This window comes from Phyllobates terribilis, unplaced genomic scaffold (genome assembly GCF_046119375.1).
Source record: "Phyllobates terribilis strain yellow unplaced genomic scaffold, ASM4611937v1 Scaffold_4__5_contigs__length_816908805, whole genome shotgun sequence".
NCBI lineage: Eukaryota > Metazoa > Chordata > Amphibia > Anura > Dendrobatidae > Phyllobates > Phyllobates terribilis.
The window spans coordinates 677,031,784-677,059,319 of NW_027362764.1; the positions used below are offsets into that span (position 1 = coordinate 677,031,784).

The 27,536-nt window shown below is 43.2% G+C and overlaps 2 non-coding genes and 2 pseudogenes across 2 annotated transcripts; all 4 read right to left on the reverse strand.

Moving 5' to 3' along the window:
- Positions 1–6,154: 6,154 nt before the first annotated feature.
- LOC141268843 (5S ribosomal RNA) lies at positions 6,155–6,274 on the reverse strand (annotated as a pseudogene).
- A 621-nt stretch (positions 6,275–6,895) lies between these two features.
- LOC141270384 (5S ribosomal RNA) lies at positions 6,896–7,014 on the reverse strand. Its single transcript, XR_012321622.1, has one exon. It is a non-coding gene; the product is annotated as a 5S ribosomal RNA (ribosomal RNA).
- A 940-nt stretch (positions 7,015–7,954) lies between these two features.
- Positions 7,955–8,074, reverse strand: LOC141267018 (5S ribosomal RNA). Its single transcript, XR_012321037.1, has one exon. It is a non-coding gene; the product is annotated as a 5S ribosomal RNA (ribosomal RNA).
- Positions 8,075–14,152: 6,078 nt separating this feature from the next.
- On the reverse strand, positions 14,153–14,272 carry LOC141269448 (5S ribosomal RNA; annotated as a pseudogene).
- Between the last annotated feature and the right edge of the window lie 13,264 nt (positions 14,273–27,536).

The following is a 27,536-nucleotide window of genomic DNA, read 5'->3' on the forward strand; positions in this document are numbered from 1 at the left end:
TGTCTGCGGGATGACAGGCTGGATGGCAGCTTTCTGCTGCGGTCCAGCCTGTCATCTCGATGTAGCAGAGCTGAAGCTGTCCTGGGAACCATGGAAAGGTAAGGATGATGTTGGTTTATTATTTTTCTTTTATTGCAGGAGATCGTTGGCTTCAGCTGGAATGGGCGTGACTGTAAGTATGGTTCAATTTAGAACAATAAAGAATTGTGTCTTTATTTCAATTAAAGGACTTTTTTCTGGGTGTTTGTGTTTTTTTTAAATACTTTACTAGAAATTCATGGTGGTCATGTCTAATATTCGCGTGACCCCATGAATTTCGGGCTTAGGGCCAGCTGATAATGCCAAGCTGGCCTTAACCCCTTTATTACCCAGTGAGCCACCGCACCAGGGCCCTGGATGAGTTGGGTACAGCGCCAGAAGATGGCGCTTCTATGAACGCGCCATTTTCCGGGGCGGCTGCGGACTGCAATTTGCAGCGGGTGGGGCCCAGAAAGCTTGGGCCTCCCTGCGCTGCGGATTCCAGCCCCCAGCTGCCTTGTTGTACCTGGCTGGACACAAAAATAGGGCGAAGCCCCACGTATTTTTTTTTTTAATTATTTCATGAAATTCATGGAATAATTAAGAAAAAAAGGGCTTCCCTATATTGTTGTGTCCGGCTAGGTACAAATAGGCAGCTGGTGGTTGGGGGCAGCCCGTTCCTGCCTGCTGTACCTGACTGGACACAAATATAGGGCGAAGCCCCACATAATTTTTTTTTAATTATTTCATGAATTTCCTGAAATAATTTAAAAAAAATTGACGTGGGGCTTTGCACTATATTTGTGTCCAGCCAGGTACAGCAGGCAGGAACGGGCTGCCCCCAACCACCAGCTGCCTATTTGTACCTGGTTGGACACAACAATATAGGGAAGCCCTTTTTTTCTTAATTATTCCATGAATTTCATGAAATAATTAAAAAAAACAAAACGTGGGGCTTCGCACTATTTTTGTGACCAGCCAGGTACAACTAGACAGCTGGGGGATGGAATCTGCAGCGCAGGGAGGCCCAAGCTTTCTGCCCCCCCGCTGAAAATTGCAGTCTGCAGCCGCCCCGGAAAATGGCGCGTTCATAGAAGCTGGATGCTGTACCTGGCTGGCATACAAAAATATAGCAAAGCCCACGTCAAAAGTTTTGGGAAAAATTAATTAAAAAATAAATAATAATTTAGGGACTGCATCTTTATTAACTCCTCAAATGTCATTTAGTGTTAAAATAAAGGATTTATTTTAAAAAAAAATGGCGTGGGATCCCCCATAATTTTAGTCTCTAGCGGAGGTTAAGCAGACAGCTGGGGCAAATGTTTGAAGCCTGGGAAGGGGGTAAAACCCACGGAGCTTCCCAGGCTACTAATATCAGCCCCCAGCTGAATACCTAGCCTTTACTAGCTATTAAAATGGGGGACCCCTCCAAAAAAATGACGTGGGTTCCCCCCTATTTTAATAGCTAGCAAAGGCTAGGCAGACAGCTGGGGGCTGATATTAATAGCCCAGGAAGGGTGCCATGAATAATGTCTCCCTCCCAGGCTAGAAACACCAGCCGTCAGCCGCCCCAGAAATGGCACATCCATAGGATGCGCCAATTCTGGCACTTAGCCTCGCTCTTCCACGCTGCCCTGGTGCGGTGGCAGGGGGTAATAGTGGTGGGGTTCATGTCAGCGCCAGCTGCCATGAAGCCCAGGTTAGTAATGATGGGCGTCTATAAGACACCCCCATTACTAACCTACAAAGTGTTAAAAAGAAAAAACACACACTACACCCAGAAAAAAATAATTTATTTGAAATAAAACACACAATTTTATTTAATTCTTAGTTTACTAAAAATAATAGTTACCTGTCCACGTTCCTGCGCTGATCTCCCATGCACAGCTGTCACATCTGGAGATGGTGACAGCTGTCATGGCTGCTGTAAGCTCACGCTGCCGGGAACATGTCCGCTCCCGGCAGCGGGAGCCACTGACTGAGGTCACCGGAGTGCATTCAGGCAGCGCAGCTCCGGAGACCTCCTTTACGGCACTGCTGTACCGTGGGAATTTCTCACGATACAGCAGGGCCGTAAAGCAGCTAACCGGAGCAGCGCTGCCTGAACTCCGGTGAACCCTTACGGCCCCGTCATTCTAGCGGCAGCAGCGGTTCAGAGCGGTCACATTCTATGTGGCTGCTCTGAACTGGAGATCTTCGTGGGACACTCGTGGACTGCTACGGAGGGGTAAGGATAAGGTTGTGGTTTATTATTTTATATTTTATTACAGGAGATCGATGGCTTCGGGGAATTAGGTGTCTAGGTGAGTACAGGTGTAGTTTTTTATTTTTTCCTTTATTTTAGGTGGCGATCGGCGGGGACAGGTAATGTATGAACTAATTTATTGTAGGTAACCACTGGCCACCAATGACATGTATCTAACATTTATTGGGGACACAGTAGGGCAGTTTAAATAGCAGGATCAGGCTGATGGGAACTACTGCTCCCATCGAGCTGATCCTGCTGGCAGGAGTGGACGGGGGACAGACATAGGCCGATGGGAGTAGTAGTGTCACATCGGCCTATGTCTGCCTGCACGCACACACCCGCACACATCGCACAGACACCGCGCACACACACCCCGCACACACACTAATCATGACGGGTCTGGGAGGTGAGGCTGACCTGTGCGGCCGTGGGAAAGTTCATGTGAGTTCATGCAGTCAAGCATGAACTCACATGAACCCTCTGAGGGCACCGCGACGACTTCAAATGAACAGTTGATCGGCATCACCTGATACCTCAGCTGTTCATTTGAAATAACCGGCGGGAAAGCCGGCGGTGAAGTCTTTTCACTGCCGGCTTCCCCGCCCGGGTCCTTCGCTCCTTGGTGCTGCGCTCCCCGCCCAGTCCTAATTTACGATTGGGATTGGAGGTGGCGAGGGGAGCGGAGGATCGGGGTGGGAGGCTGCGGGGAAGCAGTATGGGGCTGTGTGATTGTTTAAAAGCTGGCGGCTTTTTACCGCCCGCCGGCTTTTAAACAATCAGGAGAATTCTCCCACGCTGGGATGGCATTCTGATGACAGGCTAGATCGCGCTGCCATCCAACTTGTCATCCTTCACAGACACTGCAGAGCGCAGGCATTATGGGAACTTCCGATTCCGGTATCCGATATTGTAAAAGTATCGGAATTAAGTATCGGAATTCCGATACCGCGAATATCGGCCGATACCCGATATTACAGTATCGGATTGCTCAACACTAATGGTTACCTAAATAGGTACACACCTCTCTTTAGTCAAATCTATGCTACTCATCGATATGAAATTTATGCACAATATTTCTAGAAGAATAATTATTTTTAATTTGGTTCTGATATATACATAAATTTTATAAAATAATATTTTTGGTATTAAGGGGGGAAATGTGTTTTTGATCCTGATTACATAATCACTTTTGATCAATACTTATTTTCCACACATTTTAATAAAGAAGAAATAATAATAAGGTACTATGGTATAATTAAGAAGGGTATTACATGCAAAGTTGCATAATTTAATATTTTTTGGTGGAATTTTTTAGGAAAAACTGCCAGATTTGGTATCAGATTAGGGAATGAAGACTTCAATCAAGACATCGCAATTATGAATTCTATCTTAATAAAGACTTTTAATTTTTATAAATCAAAGAGATTCTCAAAAGTTACAAGAAGAAGCAACTGATATCCGGACGTCTCAGAAGGTAACAGGTGTGAATGCTGAGTGTTATAATAGACTGTGTCCATTACATACAATACAATTCACACCACTGATCACCAGGACGGCAGAGGACGATGATCCTATATGTACTGTGTTGTGTTCAAGTTTCATCACGTTCCACTGGTTTCTTATCACCTGCAACGCTTCAATGAAAGCTGGTGAACAGGTAAAACCTGGCATATGTGTCCTGTATATAAAGGACTGAGTACTGGTTATGGTGCTATATAAAGCAGGAAAGTGTCAAGTTAACCCTTGCTTTACTGACCAAAGACGTCACATCTGTTCCAAAAGTGACACGAGACCAGTGCGGACACACGGAAGATTCCAAAGACGATCCAACATAAGTCCAGGTGACACTGCACAAATATTAAAGCTACATTTCATCCATGGACTTTGTTTTCTTATCAACTGACACACATGATCTTTCTAATAAAGAGTACAGTTTATGGACTGAACAATAATGAACACAATTATGGACTGTACAATATCTACATGCTGTAATTTATTTCAAAAGAGTTTTCATCTAAAGACTGTGTTATAAAAGAACCAAGAAGAAGACGAGACGACGACCCGATGAAATCAGATGATGACGATTGAACCCGCGATTGCTTCAATTTAGATATAGGGAAGTATAATTATACATATTAAATGAATATTAGTCACGGCTTACCATAACATGAATTCACATCATTATATAACAATAATCCGATATTGATACTATTATTACTATTATTATTATTATGGAAATTTAATGATATTGCCAAGGAAGAAGGAAAGAAAAAATGATTGATGAATGTATCTTCTTTTGAGAAATTTCAGTTAAAGTCCTTTTATTCTCAAAAAATGGGGAAATGTTAAATGGTTAATTATGGAAATTCATTTGGAATGTTAATCGATAATCATTTTTCTGAGTTCTATGCCTCAGCCATCGTGTCTAGTTGACATGCGCTATTTGTGTGTGTATTTTTGGTTCACTACCATATGTAGAACAGGTGTCCATACGAATGGCTATAAAAGCCCATGGTACAGAAAGGGGGAGCTCTCTTGCTCTGCCCACCCACCAAGACACAGAATCTTCATGCTGAGAAGCAGATGACATGTAGGCCTGGACACATGCTGGACAAAGACATGATTTACCAGCCAGGATCCAAGGAAAGATGGGTGAATCTCAACAATTAAGCTAATTATGGACAAATGGACAATTACTTTATAACTAATTATTGTATGTACCTGCTGCAATCTGATTCTTTTTAATGGACAATCCAAGAATAAATAGATACATTTTTTTATAAGAATATCGTGATATTGATACTTTGAGAAGTCCTCAGTAGAAAAAAATAATAAAGAAAGAGTTTAATTTTACAGTCTCCCATCAAAGTAATAACCAGGCCTGACCCTGCTTAGCTTCCAAAATCAGATGAGATCGGGCGTGTTCAGGGTGGTGTGGCCGTAGGCCGAGACAAGCCTTTCACTTGCTGCTTTTCTACTTTGACGTCTGGCTGCCGGCTGCCCTTTCCAGTGCTCAGCAAGACCAGGTCCTCTTGTGCTTTCCCTTCTCTTCAATTTTTTTGCTGGCTTCCTTAAAAGGTCTTGTAGACACAACGCCCCACTCAGAGCCGCTGAGCTCACTGATCGGCTGCAGCGCTGTAGACGGAACGTCAGCTTCACGGCCAATGCCACAGGCCGGTAGCAGAGGCGAGACTCACCGGTAGACCCGGGTAGGGTGAGTAGAGCGCGGTTAGTTGCTTTCTAATAGGTTGCAGCCGGGGATTAACTTTTAATGAAAGGGAACAATCCCTTTGACTGTCTGCAGCGCGCCACACCTAGGAAGCGCACTCTCACACACAAGCCAGCATGCACACGTGCTCGCATGTGACAACACCCCCTATCTGCCCCTACAACCTCTCCGTCACCATGCATCAGACTCTCCTGCCTGTTTTATGATTTCAGGGCCCTAGCAGGAATCACTCCCCCCCTCCCCAATTCCTTCCTTGCCTTCCTTGCCTTCCTTGCACTGAGGTTAGCTCTTTGGCAGCCGTCTGGCTTGGTTACACAAGCTTCTTTGCAGAGATACATGTTACTTCTGCTGGCCCTCGCTAGGCGGCCGGCATCCAAAACCTTCCCTGTGCACCTGCTGAAAGCCTGGCCCCTTCACGGCCCCGGGTGCTTTTAACGCCATCATTTCCACACGGCGAGCTGCGGAGTCAATAAGCACTCCTAGCCGTGGCAAGGAGCTCGGTGTCAGGCCTGCGTGAAGGCGGCGGGGTAGCGTACTTAGCTGCCAACTGGCTCAGAGGCCTTGGGGCTTCCATCATCTAAGTTACTTAAGGTCGGTGTCCGGCAAGGCGCTGTTCCATTCTAGCCGAGCTGGGAAATAGGGCAAAACGTCATCAAAATGGTCTACAGCACCTGGTGTTCCCAGGAGGTCTCCCATCCAAGTATTGTCCAAACCCAGCCCTGCTTTCCTTCCGAGATCAGACGAGATCAGGCGTATCCAAGGTGGTATGGCCAGTAGATGCTGCTTGATCCATCGCCCGGCCATCCTTTCTCAGGATCGCTTGGTGGCGAGCAATCTGGCCGTGACGGGGCGGGCTCCGAAGGGTCCATGCAAAGGCTGTGCCGTCCCTTCAGGTGTGGTTTGTTTAGCAGTGATTCACCCGCCGCATCAGGTGTCTTCAAAAATTGCTCGGCGCAGGGTCTCCAGCAGGCTAAACCCTTAATTGCGGTAATGTGACAGAAAGAGCAAGCTGGACCCGTAACTTGGGGGCGGAGCGAGACGTCCAGGGGTGAATGAAGGAAGAGGGTGAGATGGTTGCCAGTGATTTTGAGCTGCTCTTCAGGGGGGAGGGTCGTGTTGCCTGCAAAGGTCTTCTGCTTGGGGTTACCGGTTGTTGCCTCCAGCCACCCGGGAGACGCTGGTCCTGGTGAAAAGGAGCCTAGTATTAAAAGTAAATAAGCAACAATGCTGGAGGCCCACGGTGATCAGAAGGATGCTGGTATTTTGCAGAGATGAAATAGCGCAAGAGAGAAAGCAAATGAAAGAAAGAAAAGAGAATGAATGTGTGCACTTGTGAAAGGGAATGGAAAAAAGGCATAGAAGAGAGTGCCCCCTGCTGGTGGAAAGAAGGAAAAAGCAAAAGCCTACAGCACCTGGTATTCCCAGGTGGTCTCCCATCCAAGTACTAACCAGGCCCAACTCTGCTTAGCTTCTGAGATCAGACGAGATCGGGCGTGTTCAGGGTGGTGTGGCCGTAGGCAGAGACAAGCCTCTCACTTTCTGCTTTTCTACTTTGAATGCTGGCTGCCGGATGCCCTTTCCAGCGTTCAGGAAGACCAGGTCCTTTTGTGCTTTCCCTTCTCTTCAATTTTTTTGCTGGCTTCCTTAAAAGGTCTTGAAGACAGAACGCCCCACTCAGAGCCGCTGAGCTCACTGATCGGCTGCAGCGCTGTCGACGGAACGTCAGCTTCACGGCCAATGCCACAGGCCGGGAGCAGAGGCGAGACTCATCGGTAGACCCGGGTAGGGAGAGTAGAGTGCGGTTAGTTGCTTTCTAATAGCCTGCAGCCGGGGATTAACTTTTAATGAAAGGGAACAATCCCTTTGACTGTCTGCAGCGCGCAACACCTAGGAAGTGCACTCTCACACACAAGCCAGCATGCACACGTGCTCGCACGTGACAACACCCCCTATCTGCCCCTACAACCTCTCCGTCACCATGCGTCAGACTCTCCTGCCTGTTTTATGATTTCAGGGCCCTAGCAGGAATCACCCCCCCTCCCCAATTCCTTCCGCACCTTCCTTGCCTTCCTTGCACTGAGGTTAGCTCTTTGTCAGCCGTCTGGCTTGGTTACACAAGCTTCTTTGCAGAGAAACATGTTACTTCTGCTGGCCCTCGCTAGGCGGCCGGCATCCAAAACCTTCCCTGGGCACCTGCTGAAAGCCTGCCCCTTCACGGCCCCTGGTGCTTTTAACGTCATCATTTCCACACGCCGAGCTGCGGAGTCAATAAGCACTCCTAGCCGTGGCAAGGAGCTCGGTGTCAGGCCTGTGTGAAGGGCGGCGGGGTAGCGTACTTAGCTGCCAACTGGCTCAGAGACCTTGGGGCTTCCATCATCTAAGTTACTTAAGGTCGGTGTCCGGCAAGGCGCCGTTCCATGCTAGCCGAGCTGGGCAGTAGGGCAAAACGTCATCAAAATGGTCTACAGCACCTGGTGTTCCCAGGAGGTATCCCATCCAAGTACTGTTCGAGCCCAGCCCTGCTTTGCTTCTGAGATCAGACGAGATCAGGCGCATCCAAGGTGGTATGGCCAGTAGACGCTGCTCGATCCATCGCCCGGCCAGCCTTTGTCAGGATCGCTTTGTTATGATCTGCTACAGAGACTAAGGAAAGAAAGGAGATCTATCCCTACAATAGAACTAAGCTAGATCCCTACGATGTAACGGGGAACCTGATCCTGCGATCAGACCCGCTAAAGTCCTCGGCTAGTCTGAACGCAGACCTATAGATGTGAGGGAGGGATCCCTACAAGATCTAGGGACTGGGAAAAGTTGGACACCTCCTAGCAGAAATAGTAGCAGTCAAAGACAAACATACAACAAAAAGGCATAGGGGTCAGAAGACCTAGCAAAACTAACAGAGAACGGCAACAGAGCAACAAGCTAGCTCAACAGTAGTAAATACAAATGAAGTCCAGCAAAGCCAGGTGGGCGGAGCCGGATTAAATAGGCAAAATGGTCATGTGACCAGCAAACTAAAAAAAAACTAACAGGAGAGTTGTAACAGTACCCCCTCTTCTAAGAGGATCCTCCGGATCCCCTAGTCCCAGGCTTACCAGGAAACCTCCTGTGAAACGCTTGGACAAGTCTGGGGGCAGAAACATAATCCGTTCTCACCCATGAGTTATCCTCAGGTCCGAAACCCTTCCAAGCGACGAGATACTGCAAACTCCCTCTATACCGTCTAGAATTTAGGATGCGGGAAATTTCATATTCCCCGTCCTCCACCACCGGAGGAACAGTGGCAGAGGCGTCACCCTCCGACACATCAGCTTTTTTCAACAGAGAAACATGAAACACCGGATTAATCCTCCAGGACGTATGAACCTCCAGCCTAACAGCAGATTGGTTAACTATCTGAAGTACCTTAAAGTCCCTACGAACTTGGGACCCAATTTTTTAGAAGGAATCCTCAATCGCAGATTCTTAGAGGACAACCAAACCATGTCACCAACCGCAAACAAAATCTCTTGCCGTTTCCTATCAAAGTACCTCTTAGATTTTTTGTTAGCCTCCTGAAGATTACCACGCACATCCGTCCAAACTCTCTCCAAATCACCGGAAAAACTCTCCTCCTCAGGCACAGCCGAAACCAATTTGGAAAATGACCCAAAAGACGGATGTCTCCCAGAACAACAAAAAAAAGGCGAACACCTAGCAGAAGAGGATGTATGGTTGTTAAGAGCAAATTCAGCAAGTGGCAGAAACTCAGACCACCCCTCTTGATTGTCTGCCACAAAACAACGCAAGAACTGCTCAACATCCTGGTTCTTCCTTTCTGTCTGGCCATTAGACTCAGGATGATATCCGGATGAAAACGACAAATGAACTCCCAACCTGTCACAAAAGGCACGCCAAAAACGAGCCACGAACTGAGGTCCCCTATCAGAAATAATGTCAGTAGGAACACCATGTAGTCTGACAATCTCCTTGACAAAGGCCTTAGCGAGTGTCTTAGCGCAAGGCAGTTTGATGAAGGGAACCAAGTGACACATCTTGCTAAAATGGTCCACGACCACCCAGATGACCGTGAAACCTTCAGAGGGAGGAAGGTCAGTAATAAAGTCCATAGCCAGATGTGTCCAAGGTGCACTAGGAACCTCCAGAGGGCAAAGCAACCCCGCAGCAGGAGCATGCGAAGACTTGGATCTTGCACACACAGTACATTGGTGCACCCACTTAATGACTTCCTTCTGCAATCCAGGCCACCAAAAACTGCGACCCACAAGTCTCTTGGTCTCAGAAATTCCTGGATGACCTGCCAACCGAGACTCATGACACTCAACAAACAAATCTCTCCTAAAGGTCCTAGTCACAAACAACCTCCCATGGGGAGTGTTAGATGGGGCATTCTCCTGTGCTTTAAGAATCTCATCCTCCAAAACGGAGTCCAAAGCAGCAATCACAACACCTTCTTGTAAAATGGTCTCCTCTTCCTCCTCAACACCGACCATGGGAGAAAAGCTGCGAGACAAAGCATCCGCTTTAACATTCTTGGTACCCGGGATGTAAGTAACGGAAAAATTAAACCGCGAGAAAAAAAGTGCCCACCTAGCCTGACGGGCATTCAAGCGCTTGGCAGCATCAAGATAGATCAGATTTTTATGATCAGTGAAAACCTGAATGGGAAATTCAGCACCTTCCAAGAGATGACGCCAGTGTTCAAATGCGAGTTTAATCGCCAGCAATTCCCGATTATCAATATCGTAATTAAGTTCAGTCTCGGAAAATTTTTTTGAAAAAAAGGCACAGGGATGTACTCCATCCTTGTTTTCCTGAGACAACACCGCACCAACCCCCACCGAAGAAGCATCAACCTCAACCAAAAACGGCTTAGTCACATCAGGCTGCATAAGGATGGGAGCAGAGGTGAACCTCTCCTTTAGAAACACAAAAGCTTCAATGGCCTCAGAAGTCCACTGAACCGCATTAGCACCTTTCCTGGTGAGATCGGTCAGCGGTTTGACAATAATAGAAAAATTTTTTATGAATTTTCTGTAATAATTGGCGAAACCCAAAAACCTCTGTATCGATTTCAAACCAATAGGCCTAGGCCATTCCTGCACAGCTTGAACTTTAACCGGGTCCATCTCAAAACCTTCACTGGAGATAATGTAGCCCAAAAAACTAATTCTCTGTACAGCGAACTCACATTTCTCCAGCTTAGCAAAAAGCGAATTGTCCATTAATAACTGTAATACCTCACGTACGCTCCGCCAATGAGACTCCAGATCCGGCGAATAAATCAAAATGTCATCCAAATACACAACCACATTTTTGCCGATTAAAGGTCTAAGGATATCATTAATAAGATTCTGAAAAAATGCTGGAGCATTGGTGAGACCAAAAGGCATAACCAGATTCTCAAAATGACCCACAGGAGTGTTAAAAGCAGTCTTCCATTCATCACCCTCCTTCATGCGCAACAAATTGTATGTCCCCCGGAGATCAATTTTAGAAAACCACTTGGCCCCCACTAACTGGTTAAATAAATCAGGAATCAATGGCAGTGGGTAAGGATTGCGTACAGTAATTTTATTAATCTCACGAAAGCCCAGACAAGGACGTAAACCGCCATCTTTTTTTTTTACAAAAAAAATCCAACAGCCACAGGAGACTTGGAAGGCCTAATGTGACCGGTGGCCAAGCTTGTCTGTATGTATTCTTCCAAAGCCTTTCTTTCAGGAATAGTAAGATTAAATAAACGACTCTTAGGAAGAGTCGCGCCAGGGACAAATTCAATGGTACAATCATAGTCTCTATGGGGAGGCAAAACCTGCGACTCCTCCTCAGAAAAAACTCTCCAAAAATCCTGAATAGGTACAGGCAATTCCCCTCTATCCACAGCAGCAATGCGCCCGTTACAACACTTGTCATAACACTTAGGGCTCCAGGACTTAATTTCATTGGTAGACCAATCCAGTACAGGATTGTGCAATTTTAACCAGGGTAACCCCAATATTACTGGAGAAGGCAAATTATCCAATACCACCAAATCCAAATTCTCTTGATGAATACCATTAATAGTGAGGGGAAATTCACAGACCTTGTGAGTAACACTCTTCAAGGGAGAGCCATCGACAGAAACCACAGCAATAGGGGATGACAAAGTTTTAGGTTCTAATCTAAGTTTTTCCAAGAATCCCCCATCAATCACATTCAGAGTAGATCCACAATCCACAAATACCCGAAATTCAATTAATTCATCCTGAGCAACAGTAGTGGCAGATAGGAATACTCCCTTAGAATTTAAACAGGCAATACGAGCATGACTGACCATTTTTTTTTCTTTCTTCTTACGAAGCACACAGCTCTTAATAAAATGACCAGAATTTCCGCAATAGAAACACAAGCCTTCAGAAAGTCGGCGGTCTTTTTTCTGAGAGCGGGGTGCCATCGCCCCAATTTCCATCGGCTCTCCATTCTCAGCACAGAACCTCTCAGGACTCGAAGCTGACATAGCAGAGGATTTGCTCTCATTAACCCTTTCACGCAGTCTCCTGTCCACCCGTATAGCTAATTGCATTGCCTCCTGCAAGTTTCCAGGTGTGGGATAAGCAATCAGTAAATCCTTTACCCTTTCACATAGCCCTGCAAGAAACAAGCTTTTCAAAGTAGAATCGTTCCACCCCACCTGGGCAGACCACTGACGGAAGTGAGAACAATATTTTTCCACATTACCTGATCCCTGCCTCAAACGTCTTAATTCAGACTCAGCAGATGAGACACGATCAGGATCATCGTACAACAAACCCAAAGCAGAAAAAAAACTATCCACTGATCTAAAGCACGGATCGCTAGGTTGGAGAGAGAAGGCCCATCCCTGAGGATCTTTGCGCAAAAGTGACATTATGATCCCTATGTGCTGTGATTCATCACCAGAGGATCCGGGTCTCAAACGAAAATATAATAGACAAGCATTTTTAAAAGAAAAAAAATCTTGTTGTTTGCCAAAAAATAGATCAGGCAGACGTACCTTAGGTTCCACAAAATGCGCTCCAGAACAGCTACTCACGTGTTGTTGGAGCTTGGTCACCTCCAGAGAGAGTCCCTGCAAGCGTTGAGCCAAATCTTGCACCGAGACCATGATGGAAAACTGGAGGTCTTTCCTTAGAGAAATTTTTTTTTTTTTTTTTTTTTTATGGCTGGAATTACTGTTATGATCTGCTACAGAGACTAAGGAAAGGAGATCTATCCCTACAATAGAACTAAACTAGATCCCTACGATGTAACGGGGAACCTGATCCTGCGATCAGAACCGCTAAAGTCCTCGGCTAGTCTGAACGCAGACATATAGATGTGAGGGAGGGATTCCTACAAGATCTAGGGACTGGGAAAAGTTGGACACCTCCTAGCAGAAATAGTAGCAGTCAAAGACAAACACACAACAAAAAGGCATAGGGGTCAGAAGACCTAGCAAAACTAACAGAGAACGGCAACAGAGCAACAAGCTAGCTCAACAGTAGTAAATACAAATGAAGTCCAGCAAAGCCAGGAGGGCGGAGCCGGATTAAATAGGCAAAATGGTCATGTGACCAGCAAACTAAAAAAAACCTAACAGTAGAGTTGTAACACGCTTGGTGGAGAGCAATCTGGCCGTGACGGGGCGGGCTCCGAAGGGTCCATGCAAAGGCTGTGCCGTCCCTACAGGTGTGGTTTGTTTAGCAGTGATTCACCCGCCGCATCAGGTGTCTTCAAAAATGTCTCGGCGCAGGGTCTCCTACAGGCTAAACCCTTCATCGCGGTAATGTGACAGAAAGAGCAAGCTGGACCCGTAACTTGGGGGCGGAGCGAGACGTCCAGGGGTGAATGAAGGAAGAGGGTGAGATGGTTGCCAGTGACATTGAGCTGCTCTTCAGGTGGGAGGGTCGTGTTGCCTGCAAAGGTCTTCTGCTTGGGGTTACCGGTGGTTGCCTCCAGCCACTTGGGAGACGCTGGTCCTGGTGAAAAGGAGCCTAGTATTAAAAGTAAAGAAGCAACAATGCTGGAGGCCCACGGTGATCAGAAGGATGCTGGTATTTTGACTGTCTGCAGCGCGCCACACCTAGGAAGCGCACTCTCACACACAAGCCAGCATGCACACGTGCTCGCACGTGACAACACCCCCTATCTGCCCCTACAACCTCTACATCACCATGCGTCAGACTCTCCTGCCTGTTTTATGATTTCAGGGCCCTAGCAGGAATCACCCCCCCCTCCCCAATTCCTTCCGCACCTTCCTTGCCTTCCTTGCACTGAGGTTAGCTCTTTGGCAGCCGTCTGGCTTGGTTACACAAGCTTCTTTGCAGAGAAACATGTTACTTCTGCTGGCCCTCGCAAGGCGGCCGGCATCCAAAACCTTCCCTGGGCACCTACTGAAAGCCTGCCCCTTCACGGCCCCGGGTGCTTTTAACGCCATCATTTCCACACGGCGAGCTGCGGAGTCAATAAGCACTCCTAGCCGTGGTAAGGAGCTCGGTGTCAGGCCTGCGAGAAGGGCGGCGGGGTAGCGTACTTAGCTGCCAACTGGCTCAGAGGCCTTGGGGCTTCCATCATCTAAGTTACTTAAGGTCGGTGTCCGGCAAGGCGCCGTTCCATGCTAGCCGAGCTGGGCAGTAGGGCAAAAACGTCATCAAAATGGTCTACAGCACCCGGTGCTCCCAGGAGGTCTCACATTCAAGTAATGTCCGAGCCCAGCCCTGCTTTGCTTCCGAGATCAGACGAGATCAGGCGTATCCAAGGTGGTATGGCCAGTAGACGCTGCTTGATCCATCGCCCGGCCAGCCTTTCTCAGGATCGCTTGATGGCGAGCAATCTGGTGGTGACGGGGCGGCTCCAAAGGGTCCATGCAAAGGCTGTGCCGTCCCTACAGGTGTGGTTTGTTTAGCAGTGATTCACCCGCCGCATCAGGTGTCTTCAAAAATGGCTCGGCGCAGGGTCTCCTGCAGGCTAAACCCTTCATCGCGGTAATGTGACAGAAAGAGCAAGCTGGACCCGTAACTTGGGGGCGGAGCGAGACGTCCAGGGGTGAATGAAGGAAGAGGGTGAGATGGTTGCCAGTGACTTTGAGCTGCTCTTCAGGGGGGAGGGTCGTGTTGCCTGCAAAGGTCTTCTGCTTGGGGTTACCAGTGGTTGCCTCCAGCCACCCGGGAGATGCTGGTCCTGGTGAAAAGGAGCCTAGTATTAAAAGTAAATAAGCAACAATGCTGGAGGCCCACGGTGATCAGAAGGATGCTGGTATTTTGCAGAGATGAAATAGCGCAAGAGAGAAAGCAAATGAAAAAAAGAAAAGAGAATGAATGTGTGCACTTGTGAAAGGGAATGGAAAAAAGGCATAGAAGAGAGTGCCCCCTGCTGGTGGAAGGAAGGAAAAAGCAAAAGCCTACAGCACCTGGTATTCCCAGGCGGTCTCTGTTAAATGGTTAATTATGGAAATTCATTTGGAATGTTAATCGATAATCATTTTTCTGAGTTCTATGCCTCAGCCATCGTGTCTAGTTGACATGCGCTATTTGTGTGTGTATTTTTGGTTCACTACCATATGTAGAACATCTGTCCATACGACTGGCTATAAAAGGCCATGGTACAGAAAGGGGGGGCTCTCTTGCTCTGCCCACCCCACAAGACACAGAATCTTCATGCTGAGAAGCAGATGACATGTAGGTCTTGACACATGCTGGACAAAGACATGATTTACCAACCAGGATCCAAGGAAAGATGGGTGAATCTCAACAATTAAGCTAATTATGGACAAATGGACAATTACTTTATAACTAATTATTATATGTACCTGCTGCAATCTGATTCTTTTTAATGGACAATCCAAGAATAAATAGATACATTTTTTTATAAGAATATCGTGATATTGATACTTTGAGAAGTCCTGAGTAGAAAAAAATAATACAGGAAGAGTATTATTTTACAATGGTGAGCCAGCCAGTCCTGTTTTTTTGTTTTTTAAATTAAGTAAGTGAATTTCTTCCGTGAACAAGGGGGGAGTCCTGACGAGCTGAACAGCTGTTTTTCACGTGTCAGTAAATTCACTAGTTTGTCACGAGAAGCAGAAAGGACCTACAGACTGAGGAAAGACAGGAAAAAGAGGTACTAACAAGGAACAGAATCACACAGGAAAAGAATCAGACAAACTGAAGACAGGACGTGCTGATAAAGAGAAGCCAAGGAATCTTAAGGTAAGCAAAATATGAATATAATTTCTTCTTTTGCTAAACAAAGTAATATTAATTTCAAAGTTAATGTAGGAGATGACATAGAAGTTTTGTGGCTCAGTTTATACAAAGAATGTGAATTGCAGAATTTACAGTTAACTTCTAAATTGGTAAATAGAGACAAACAGAAATTGAGAAATATTCTACATTTGGTAGATTTTTTTCATAGTCTTGTGTTACAGATTTCTAAGCAGGAAAATAGTGTAGAAGTGTCAGACGGTGATACTGATTCTGACTGTAATGTGGAAAATGAACAAGAAGTAAGACACGTGTCTGTAACTGAAGGTGACCTTGGGTCTGACCAAGAGATGGACATACAGAAACCTGACATGGGAGGAGACATGACTGACATACGAGAAACCGAAATACTAGGTGATGTGGGAGGAGACTTGAGTGACGTAGGAGGAACGGACGTACAAGAGCCACTAAAAATATCAGAGAATTCTGGAATTACCCAGGCTCAACTCTAAATTAAAATGAGGAAAAATTTGCTGAAATTATACAAAATCATGCCAAAATATGATGTCACAATCCATGCCTGTAGAAATTCAGAGACATTTGAGAGCTTCTCTGATAAGTTTGATTTATCCAATGAGGAGAGGAATCAATTATTTAAAATATGGATTCCTGTGACATTGTCCAGACGTTTACATTTAATGCCCTGTGAAAATGACTCTCCTAATGGATGGGAAAATGATTCGGACAGATTAAGATATTTGATTTATTGTGTCACAAAGGATTTTCCCAAAATAGAAGATCTGCAGAAACTAAGGATTGGTAGGAAGGAATGTACATATACATTCATGTCCATATTTGAACGGTTGTACAAAGCTCTCATCAAAAATGGAAAAGTACAACATATGATAACAACTTTTGTACAAAAATTCAAATTCCTAAATTCAGTTTCCCAAGTTATGGCATCACAAAAAAATTCATTATTTGAATGTGCGCAGATGCTGGATTTTGTTAGAAAACATGAGAATCGTGAAAAGAAAATAAATCAAGCTAAATTTATAAAACCAGGAAAGGTAAAATCTTACCAAAAGCCAATATCAAACTCTCCTAGACTGAGTCATCCCCATAGTGAACTCTATCAAATACGCAGAAGATTTCATATATGTTTTAAGCCATATCAGCCAGTGCAAAGATCCATCTCTCCACAGAATGAGTTAATTCTCAGTCAGAACTGTGATTCTCTAAAAAGGAAAATGGCTGAAACTGATGGACAGAGACAGGTGAGACGACCAACTCACAGTGACGTCATGGAATGTGGACAGAAGAACAGGCAGTTCTCTGAGGTTTTGAAGGATAGAAAAATGTCTTTCCTAAATTGGGCGTTCCTGGAGATATTTGAGAGAGACAGAAGATTTGGTTTAGGGAGTGGCTAAGGAAAACCTGTAATTATAATGTTGTATCAAAATGTAATACAATGTCTCAATATTTATTTATAATCTTATACAGTAAAATTGTAGTTACATAGTTTCTAATAGTTCATATATATATATATATATATATATATACACTTGTCTAAGTAGAGATTGCGTATAATTGTATTTATATATACGTTTATAAAATATATATATATATTAATTAATAAATTAGAACTTCATATATATAAATTTAAGTAGCAATATTTTGAATTACATTAGAACCAACCAATATATGTATAAGATATTTAAATAATTCTGTTTCTGTATGAATTTGATATTTAATTTTATTTTCTTATATTTCCTTAGAGTTTTCATTCCAAAGCAGGATTTGATCAAAGAACTCTAAAATGGATTTATTTCTTTATTCACACAGGAAGTGAAAAAATTGCATGATTTTATGTGTATAACATTTTAAAATAATAACAATATATCTAGTTGAACTATAATATATATGTAATACTTATTAATTCTTTTGTGTTGCTAATATTTTCTGTGCATGAAGTGTTCGTGCAAATTAAAGTATCTTTACAGCATGACGTGTGACAGCTGTGGCCTTTGAACTTTGAGCTAATAGTATAGGATCCCATTCATTCTATTTTCAACTGATGTAACTTAAGACCGGGCAGCCAGTGAAAAAAGAATCTAAGACAAGAGTTTTTTCAAGTGTCTGAAATTCCAGTGACTTACTCTCATATTATATAATATGTACTTGGGGATTATTCAAAGAAATAGATCACAGAATCATAGAATGGTAGAGTTGGAAGGGACCTCCTGGGTCATCTGGTCCAACCCCCTGCTCAAAGCAGGATTCACTAGATCATCTCAGACAGATGTCTGTCCAGCCTCTGTTTGAAGACGTCCATTGAAGGGGAACTCACCACCTCTCGTGGCAGCCTGTTCCACTCATTAATCACCCTAACTGTCAAAAAGCTTTTTCTAATATCTAATCTGTGTCTCCTCCCATTTAGTTTCATCCCATTGCTTCTAGTCTTTCCTTGTGCAAATGAGAATAAAGATGATCCTTCTACAATGTGACAGCCCTTGACATATTTGTAGACACCTATTAAGTCTCCTCTCAGTCTTCTTTTCTGCAAGCTAAACATTCCCAAATCCTGCAACCGTTCCTCATAGGACATGGTTTGCAGACCGGTCACCATTCTGGTCGCTCTCCTCTGAACTTGCTCCAGTTTATCTATGTCTTTTTTAAAATGTGGTGCCCAAAACTGTACACATTATTCCAGATGAGGTCTGACCAAAGAGGAGTAAAGACCGATAATGACTTCACGTGATCTAGACTGTATGCTTCTGTTAATACATCCCAGAATTGTATTTGCCTTTTTTGCTGCTGCATCACACTGTTGACTCATGTTCAGTCTATGATCTATTAGTATACCTAAGTCTTTTTCACATGTACTGTTGCTTAGCTCTATTCCTCCCATTCTGTATATGCTTTTTTCATTTTTTATTGCCCAGATATAGTACTTTGCATTTTTCCCTGTTAAAAACCATTCTGTTGGTTGCTGCCCACTGCTCCAGTTTATTTAGGTCTTTTTGAATCCTCTCTCTCTCTTCTCTAGTATTAGCTATCCCTCCTAGCTTTGTGTCATCAGCAAATTTAATCAGTTTACACTCAATTCCTTCATCTAAATCATTGATAAAGATGTTGAACAATACAGGTCCCAGGACGGAGCCCTGTGGTACCCCACTTCAGACATTCATCCAGCTGGATGTGAATCCATTTACAACCACCCTTTGAGTCCGATCACTAAGCCAGTTATGAATCCACCTAACAGTTGCCTGGTCCATTGCATACTTGGTCATTTTTTCAATAAGGATGGTGTGAGATACTTTGTCAAATGCTTTGCTGAAGTCAAGATATACTATATCTACAGCATTTCCCTGATCCACCCAGTCAGTGATTCTGTCATAGAAGGAAATTAAGTTAGTCTGACATGACTTGTTAGTTACAAACCCATGCTGACTCTGGTTAATCACTTCATTCTTATCCATGTACTTACATACATGTTGTTTAATAATTTGTTCAAAGATCTTTCCTGGTATAGAAGTCAGACTCACCGGCCTATAGTTCCCTGGGTCCACCTTCTTCCCCTTTTTGAAGATAGGAACAACATTTGCTCTTCTCCAGTCTTCTGGGACTTCTCCTGTTCTCCAAGAATTTTCAAAGATTATGGAGAGTGGTTCTAATATTTCTTCTATGATCTCCTTCAGTACTCTGGGGTGTAATTCATCTGGACCTGGAGACTTGAACTCATTTATGTTAGCTAAATATTCCCTCACAATCTTTCTGTTTACAGATAACTTGGATTCCTCTATTCCTTTAAAAGGACAGTGGAGATCAGTTGATTTTACATTTTCTTTCTGAGAGAAAACAGATGCAAAATAAGAATTAAAACGTTCGGCCTTCTCAACATCCTCTCTTACCATTTCTCCATTTTCATCCTGTAAAAATCCTATAGCATCTTTGACTTTTCTTTTACTTTTGACATACCCCCAAAATCCTTTTTTATTGCTTTTGACATCTCTTGCAAGCCTTAACTCATTGTCAGCTTTAGCTAACCTGATACGTGCCCTGCTGGATCTGCAGACTGCATTATAATCTTCTTTAGATATGCCTCCCTCTTTCCATTTATTAAACATTTCTTTCTTTCTTTTTAGCATGTGTTTAAGTTCTGTGTTCATCCATCCTGGTTTCCTTAAATGCTTCCCATTCTTCCTACTTTTCGGGATTGTTAACGATTGTGCTTTGAGAATCTCATTTTTAAAAATTTCCCATCCTTCCTGGACATTTTTGTCCTTAAGGACATCCAGCCATTGGATCCCTCCTATTCTCTTTCTGAGTCTCTTAAAATCTGCCTTTCTAAAATCCAACCTTGAAGTTTGAGTCTTCACATGTCTTCCTCCTCTAGTTATCCAAAATTCTATAATAGCATGATCGCTGCCTCCTAGGGTCCCAGCCACCTTTACCTCCTCAACCATTTCCTCCCTGTTTATAAGGATTAGATCCAAAGTAGCAGATCCACTTGTTTTCTCCCCTACAAGATAAAGTTTTCAGCAAGAGAGGATAAGAATTTGCTTGACCTGTTAGTTTTACTTGACAGAGATTCCCAACAAATGTCTGGATAGTTGAAATCTCCCATGACCACTACGTCATATTTTTTGGAGAACTTGGTCATTTGATACATAAAGAGTTCATCCATATCTTCAGCTTGCCCAGGTGGCCTGTAGTAAATGCCTACAATGGTGTCCTTTCCGTTGTTCTCTCCTTGTATTCTTACTCAAACAGTTTCCACAGAACTCCCAGTCTCTGAAGCTTCAATCTCTGTGCAGATATACACTTTTCTAACATACAATGCAACACCTCCTCCTCGTTTATCAAGTCTGTTTCTTGCAAATAAGTTGTATCCTTTTAGCCTTTTATTCCAATCATGTGTATCGTCCCACCAAGTTTCAGTGATTCCAATGACATCATATTCCTTTTCCTACGTTAGTAGTTCCAATTCTCCTTGTTTGTTGCGCATGCTTTGTGCATTTGTATAAAAACATTTTAGTTTGTGATTGGTTTCTCTTCCTCCCATATTTTTATTATTTAAATTGTTTTGTCTTTGTTCTTCCTTTCCACTTCCAGTAGCAGAGATCTCAATAGTATTTGTCAGCTGTATGGCTTTTTCTGGCCTTTTGCTTCCCTTCCCACATTGTTCTAGTTTAAAGCTCTTCTGATGAGTGTAGCAAGGCGACTTCCAAATACATGTTTTCCAGTCTTCGTAAGGTGCACCCCATCTCTAGCAAGTAGTCCATCGTATAGGTAATTCATTCCGTGATCCAGAAATCCAAATCCTTGTTGACGGCACCATCGACGTAGCCAGTTGTTCACCTGTAGAATCTTATTCCACCTCATTGTTCCATGGCCATCCACTGGGAGGATGGATGAGAAGACCACCTGCGCTCCCAATTCTTTCACTTTCTTGCCTAAGTCTTCAAAGTCACTGCAGATGGTTTCCAGGTCCTTTCTTGCCGTGTCATTTGTCCCCACATGTAGTAGCAGGAATGGGTAGTGATCTGTAGGTCTGAAGAATCTTGATATCCTGTCAGACACATCTTTAATTTTTGCTCCTGGAAGACAGCACATTTCTCTTGAGGTTATGTCTGGTCTGCAGATAGCGGCCTCTGTTCCTCTTAACAGTGAATCCCCCATGACCACCACTCTCCGTTTTTTCTTCACAACATTCTTCTTTTTCCATCCAGGAGGATTCTGAGGGCTTACAAGGTTATTCATTGCTGGCAAAGTCTTATTTTGCTGTATTTTTTCATGGTTCTCCTGCGTGAGAGCCTGGTACTGGTTCCTGAGCAGTATCTGTGCTGACTGCCTCTCGATCCTCCTGCTTCTGTGGGTCACATGCTTCCATTCCTCTGTTTCGTCAGGTGCAGTTCAAATTTCTTCTCTTTCTGAATGATGAAGAGATAATTCTGCTCTGTCTAAGAACTCTTCACCTTCCTTAATGATTTTCAAGGTAGTTAACCTCTCTTCTAGATTTCGCAACTTTTCCTCCAACAGGGACACAAGCTTGCATTTCTGGCATGTGAAGTTTGGCTTTTCCACTGGCAAGTCTGTGAACATGTAGCAGGATATGCAGCTCACCAAATAGCTCCTGGACTCTTCCATGTTCTTATTGTTAATGTTCTGAAAACAGTGAAAAAAGCTTAAAAAAAAAGCTTTACCGATGTCCTCTTTTCAGCTCCAACAGCCAAAATCCAGTGTTCTTTGAGCTCGCGGAGACTCTTCACTTATCCCAAAATGCAGTGGGAATATGCAAATTATCTCCTCAGGACTCCTCCCCTGGTTTACCGATGTCCTCTTTTCAGCTCCAACAGCCAAAATCCAGTGTTCTTTGAGCTCGCGGAGACTCTTCACTTACCCCAAAATGCAGTGGGAATATGCAAATTATCTCCTCAGGACTCCTCCCCTGGTTTACCGATGTCCTCTTTTCAGCTCCAACAGCCAAAATCCAGTATATAAATATAAAGATATTCAATTGATATGGCAATGCGCATTAATAAATTGGGATACAACAATTTTGGGTTAAATATATATATATATAAAACTTCATATGTGGAATGTTTGAGTTGAACAGATCTGTGAATGTCAGAGTGAAGGTGACAGATGAGTAAATCAGCAGCTGCTAAGTGTGATTGATATGACAGAGGCCTCGTATGTTTGTATGTTTGAAAAAAAAAATGTTTCTTTATGTGAAGGTACAAAAATATATTTAATTCTGAGGAAATTATAATACATAATTAGGTATTACAGTGCCTACAAGTAGTATTCAACCCCCTGCAGATTTAGGTGGTTGACACATGCGGAATTAACTTGGCATTGTGACATTTGTACTGTAGATCAGCCTGGAAGTGGGAAATGCACTGCAGCAACTTTTTTTTTGTTTTTTTGTTTTTTTAAAACGTTAAAAGTTAATTCAGAGTGTCATTTATTATTCAACCCCTCAAACCACAAGAATTCTGTTTGTTCCCCCTAAAGTATTAAGAAGTAGTTCAGGCACCAAGAATAATGAGCTTCACATGTGTGGATTAAAGATCTCTTTTGCCAGCCTTTTCTGACTATTTAAGACCCTCCCCAAACTTGTGAACAGCACTCAGACATGGTCAACATGGGAAAGACAAAAGAGCATTCCAAGGCCATCAGAGACAAGATCGTGGAGGGTCACAAGGCTGGCAAGGGGTACAAAACCCTTTCCAAGGAGTTGGGCCTACCTGTCTCCACTGTTGGGAGCATCATCCGTAAGTGGAAGGCTTATGGAACTACTGTTAGCCTTCCACGGCCTGGACAGCCTTTGAAAGTGTCCTCCCGTGCCGAGGCCAGGATTGTCCGAAGAGTCAAGGCTAACCCAAGGACAACAAGGAAGGAGCTCCGGGAAGATCTCATGGCAGTGGGGACATTGGTTTCAGTCAATACCATAAGTAACGTACGCCACCGCAATGGTCTCCGTTCCAGACGAGCCCGTAAGGTACCTTTACTTTCAAAGCGTCATGTCAAGGCTCGTCTACAGTTTGCTCATGATCACTTGGAGGACTCTGAGACAGACTGGTTCAAAGTTCTATGGTCTGATGAGACCAAGATCGAGATCTTTGGTGCCAACCACACACGTGACGTTTGGAGACTGGATGGCACTGCATACGACCCCAAGAATACCATCCCTACAGTCAAGCATGGTGGTGGCAGCATCATGCTGTGGGGCTGTTTCTCTGCCAAGGGGCCTGGCCATCTGGTCCGCATCCATGGGAAGATGGATAGCACGGCCTACCTGGAGATTTTGGCCAAGAACCTCCGCTCCTCCATCAAGGATCTTAAGATGGATCGTAATTTCATCTTCCAACAAGACAACGACCCAAAGCACACAGCCAAGAAAACCAAGGCCTGGTTCAAGAGGGAAAAAGTCAAGGTGTTAGAGTGGCCTAGTCAGTCTCCTGACCTTAACCCAATTGAAAACTTGTGGAAGGAGCTCAAGAATAAAGTCCACATGAGACACCCAAAGAACCTAGATAACTTGGAGAAGATCTGCATGGAGGAGTGGGCCAAGATAACTCCACAGACCTGTGCCGGCCTGATCAGGTCTTATAAAAGACGATTATTAGCTGTAATTGCAAACAAGGATTATTCCACAAAATATTAAACATAGAGGTTGAATAATAATTGACCCACACTTTTATGTTTAAAATTTAATAAAATTCAACTGAGCAACATAACTTTTTGGTTTGTAAGATTTATGCTTCTGTTCATAAAACCTACTCTCGTTTGCAGTTTGAAGGCTCTAACTTATTTGCATCTTATCAAACCAGCTAAATCTGCAGGGGGTTGAATACTACTTGTAGGCACTGTATCTACATGTATATATTTCTATATTTCTTTAATAATTATTATTTCTTGATTTAACTAATAGTGGATAAGGGCAACCACACATCAAAATGGTTTACAAAGCAAATTTATATTTAGAATAATTTTCCACATGAAAGTATTCTTGAATAACTATAATATTATTTTTAATGGTTACCTAAATAGGTACACACCTCTCTTTAGTCAAATCTATGCTACTCATCGATATGAAATTTATGCACAATATTTCTAGAAGAATAATTATTTTTAATTTGGTTCTGATATATACATAAATTTTATAAAATAATATTTTTGGTATTAAGGGAGAAAATGTGTTTTTGATCCTGATTACATAATCACTTTTGATCAATACTTATTTTCCACACATTTTAATAAAGAAGAAATAATAAAAAGGTACTATGGTATAATTAAGAAGGGTATTACATGCAAAGTTGCATAATTTAATATTTTTTGGTGGTACAAGGTTATGACAAATATGAAATCATCCAGATAATGGAGATATAAGGGTATTTTTTATGGAGAATATAATTACTCTGCATTTGTCATTAAAATTTAAAGGCCTTATTTTTATTCTTATTTTTACTCTTAATTTTATTTTTCATTTTTAAAATTTTATTCTTACTTTATACTTCTTATTTTTCTATTTTTTCATTTTTTAATTCTCATTTGATTTTATTTGAGTTCAATATCTCAATTGAGAAAACACATTCATATTTAATAAAGTAATGTCTAATACAAGAGTATTGCTTCATTAAATATATATTGCTAAAGAAAAAAATGTTTACATTTTCTGAGTAAACACAACAATTCATTCATTCATTTATTCATTCATTCATTCATTCATTCATACATTCATATATTTATTCATTTTGGTTCAGGAGTATACATTCTTTGATATTATTGGTTTAATAAAGATATAAAAACTTGTTTTTTCAAAATACACTGACACCTATGGGTTGGAAAAGGAAATTACACCTATGACATAAAAATGTTCTATCATATGGAGAACTTGATTGATAATGAATTATTATCTATTATTGTTTATTATTCCAAACATAATTTATTTTAATATTTTGATAATAATTAGATGGATATTACTGATTGCTATGGTACGCTGTGATATTATAGGTTAGGAAAAACTGCCAGATTTGGTATCAGATTAGGGAATGAAGACTTCAATCAAGACATCGCAATTATGAATTCTATCTTAATAAAGTGTTATAATAGACTGTGTCCATTACATACAATACAATTCACACCACTGATCACCAGGACGGCAGAGGACGATGATCCTATATGTACTGTGTTGTGCTTAAGTTTCATCACGTTCCAGTGGTTTCTTATCACCTGCAACGCTTCAATGAAAGCTGGTGAACAGGTAATACCTGGCATATGTGTCCTGTATATAAAGGACTGAGTACTGGTTATGGTGCTATATAAAGCAGGAAAGTGTCAAGTTAACCCTTGCTTTACTGACCAAAGACGTCACATCTGTTCCAAAAGTGACACGAGACCAGTGCGGACACACGGAAGATTCCAAAGACGATCCAACGTAAGTCCAGGTGACACTGCACAGATATTAAAGCTACATTTCATCCATGGACTTTGTTTTCTTATCAACTGACATACATGATCTTTCTAATAAAGAGTACAGTTTATGGACTGAACAATAATGAACACAATTATGGACTGTACAATATCTACATGCTGTAATTTATTTCAAAGGAGTTTTCATCTAAAGACTGTGTCATAAAAGAACCAAGAAGAAGACGAGACGACGACCCGATGACATCAGATGATGACGATTGAACCCGCGATTGCTTCAATTTAGATATAGGGAAGTATAATTATACATATTAAATGAATATTAGTCACTGCTTACCATAACATGAATTCACATTATTATATAACAATAATCCGATATTGATACTATTATTAATATTATTATTATGGAAATTTAATGATATTGCCAAGGAAGAAGGAAAGAAAAAATGATTGATGAATGTGTCTTCTTTTGAGAAATTTCAGTTAAAGTCCTTTTATTCTCAAAAAAGGGGGAAATGTTAAATGGTTAATTATGGAAATTCATTTGGAATGTTAATCGATAATCATTTTTCTGAGTTCTATGCCTCAGCCATCGTGTCTAGTTGACATGCGCTATTTGTGTGTGTATTTTTGGTTCACTACAATATGTAGAACAGGTGTCCATACGACTGGCTATAAAAGCCCATGGTACAGAAAGGGGGGGCTCTCTTGCTGTGCCCACCCCACAAGACACAGAATCTTCATGCTGAGAAGCAGATGACATGTAGGCCTGGACACATGCTGGACAAAGACATGATTTACCAGCCAGGATCCAAGGAAAGATGGGTGAATCTCAACAATTAAGCTAATTATGGACAAACGGACAATTACTTTATAACTAATTATGGTATGTACCTGCTGCAATTTGATTCTTTTTAATGAACAATCCAAGAATAAATAGATACATTTTTTTATAAGAATATCGTGATATTGATACTTTGAGAAGTCCTCAGTAGAAAAAAATAATACAGGAAGCGTATTATTTTACAGTCTCCCATCCAAGTACTAACCAGCCCCAACCCTGCTTAGCTTCCAAGATCAGATGAGATCGGACGTGTTCAGGGTGGTGTGGCCGTAGGCAGAGACAAGCGTCTCACTTGCTGCTTTTCTACTTTGACGTCTGGCTGCCGGCTGCCCTTTCCAGTGCTCAGCAAGACCAGGTCCTTTTGTGCTTTCCCTTCTCTTCAATTTTTTTGCTGGCTTCCTTAAAAGGTCTTGTAGACACAACGCCCCACTCAGAGCCGCTGAGCTCACTGATCGGCTGCAGCGCTGTCGACGGAACGTCAGCTTCACGGCCAATGCCACAGGCCGGGAGCAGAGGCGAGACTCACCGGTAGGGTGAGTAGAGCGCGGTTAGTTGCTTTCTAATAGGCTGCAGCCGGGGATTAACTTTTAATGAAAGGGAACAATCCCTTTGACTTTCTGCAGCGCGCCACACCTGGGAAGCGCACTCTCACACACAAGCCAGCATGCACACGTGCTCGCACGTGACAACACCCCCTATCTGCCCCTACAACCTCTCCGTCACCATGCGTCAGACTCTCCTGCCTGTTTTATGATTTCAGGGCCCTAGCAGGAATCACCCCTCCCCCTCCCCAATTCCTTCCGCACCTTCCATGCCTTCCTTGCACTGAGGTTAGCTCTTTGTCAGCCGTCTGGCTTGGTTACACAAGCTTCTTTGCAGAGAAACATGTTACTTCTGCTGGCCCTCGCTAGGCGACCGGCATCCAAAACCTTCCCTGGGCACCTGCTGAAAGCCTGGCCCCTTCACGGCCCTGGTTGCTTTTAACGCCATCATTTCCACACGGCGAGCTGCGGAGTCAATAAGCACTCCTAGCCGTGGCAAGGAGCTCGGTGT